Raw genomic sequence first — 1,897 nt, forward strand, 5'->3', positions numbered from 1 at the left:
ACACACACACGGCCTATTCACACACACTGTCAGGGCCTGTTCACCCATAAACACTGCTGATCTGTTCATACACATACACTGCTGGCCTGTTCACACAAGGGCACACATACACACACTGCTAGCCTGTTTACACATATACACTGCTAGCCTGTTCACACACACAGCCTATTTACACATGCACACACATGACCTGTTCACACACACACACACACAGCCTGTTCATACATGCACACTGCCAGCCTGTTTACACACATACACACAAGCACATTGCTGGCCTCTTCACACACATAGCCTGTTCACACACGTACACTGCTGGCCTGTTTACACATACACGCACACTGCCGGCCTGTTCACACACATTTCTCCTTCACATTCTCCAATCCTCACCTCCAGCCCCCACTCACCTGCAACTTGGGAGAGTGTGTCACACCTCTGAAGACAGGGTCATGGGCATGCAGAGCTATGGGTCAGAGAGGGACAGGTGGGCTAGGCTCAGGCAGGCCCTGTGTATCCCTCCCACACCCTGGACACCAGACACAGGCCTCGCCCTGAAATTCTCAGCTATTTTAAACTTTATGATTGTTAGTAAATGGCCACAGACACCTTGACCCTACTCTGTCCAGGGCCTTCCTCCTTTCTGGTTTCTTCTGCTTCTCTTAGTAGCGGTCTCAGTCCTGCCACTCCTGTACGTGCTCAGGTGACAGCCCTCTCCTGGAAGGCTCCTCCTCTACAACACGGGGGTGAGAAGAGCTGTGTCTCTCAGGGATGCACGGCAGCCCAGATCCTAGCCTGAGACAATCCCTCGTTATAGGCAGCAGCAAGGGCTGCCTGTTCTTAATGACCCTGAACGAACACTTTCACATGGTAACAACGAACAAGGAATGGCGGTGTGGGGCCTGTGACCCAGCACTGGAGGCTGAGGCGGGAGGTTCAGGAGTTCTGGGGCAGCCTGGAGTATACAAGGAAACCTTGTCAAAAAGAAAGAAAGAGGGGGGGGAGGGAGGAAGAAAAGAAGGAAGAAAAAACAAAACAAATCAAAACAGAGGGCTCTGTGGGTAAATGTACCTCCTACCAAGCCTGACAACCAAAGTTCATGTTTTTTTCTCTGTAGCCTTGGCTGTCCTGGATAGACCAGGTCCTGTGTAAACCAGGTTGGCCTCAAACTCTGCCTCTGCCTCCCTTCCGAGTTCTGATTAACAGTGAGCACCAGCACTGCCCTGCAGTCAACTACCATCTATATTGGGCTTTGGTCTTGTCTTAAACTCTTTTTTTTTTTTAATAAAGATTTATTTATTATGTATACAGTGTTCTGTCTGTATGTATGCCTACAAGCCAGAAGAGGGCACCAGATCTCATTACAGATGGCTGTGAGCCACCATGTGGTTGCTGGGAATTGAACTCAGGACCTCTGGCGTGCAGTGGCTCTGCACCATCTCTCCAGCCCTTCGCTCAAACTCTTTAGACCTCAGATGGCCTATTTTCTGTTCTGTACTCCCAGATTCCTGCTCACCATGGCCAATTTTGTTGATAGATTTCTCTGGAGGGACCAAGAAATTTCCTGTCATACAAAAAAAAAAAAAAAAAAACAGACAAAGGTGAAGACCTGGAGTCCAGCTTCCCTGGCAGCTGGTCATGACATCCTCCCAGACCCAAGAGGTAGCTCCCCTCATCCAGCCCCACCAGCCCTCATGCATCCAGAGCCCACTCCAAACCTTTCTTGTCAAAAACTCCTTTCTCAAAGAAGAATCGAATCTTGTCACCGCTGCTCAAGAAGTACTCTGTGCTGCCCTGTGGAGGTGACATGAGGACTCTGTGTTCCTCTGTGGAGGGGAGGGGGACTCTGTGTTCCCCTGTGGAGGGGACATGAGGAGAACTCTGTGTGCCTCTGTGGAGGGGA

At 50.3% G+C, this 1,897-nt stretch overlaps 1 long non-coding RNA gene across 1 annotated transcript; it reads right to left on the minus strand.

The window, feature by feature from the left end:
- Positions 1-6: 6 nt before the first annotated feature.
- LOC126496490 (uncharacterized) lies at positions 7-1,842 on the minus strand. Its single transcript, XR_007590372.1, has 3 exons — positions 1,713-1,842; positions 1,511-1,558; positions 7-460 (listed from the first exon to the last, which is right to left on the minus strand). It is a non-coding gene; the product is annotated as an uncharacterized lncRNA (long non-coding RNA).
- Positions 1,843-1,897: the final 55 nt, after the last annotated feature.

The sequence above is a fragment of the Alexandromys fortis genome, unplaced genomic scaffold, assembly GCF_014885135.2.
Source record: "Alexandromys fortis isolate MF-2015 unplaced genomic scaffold, M_Fortis_MF-2015_v1.1 scaffold_5547, whole genome shotgun sequence".
NCBI classification, from domain to species: Eukaryota; Metazoa; Chordata; class Mammalia; order Rodentia; family Cricetidae; genus Alexandromys; species Alexandromys fortis.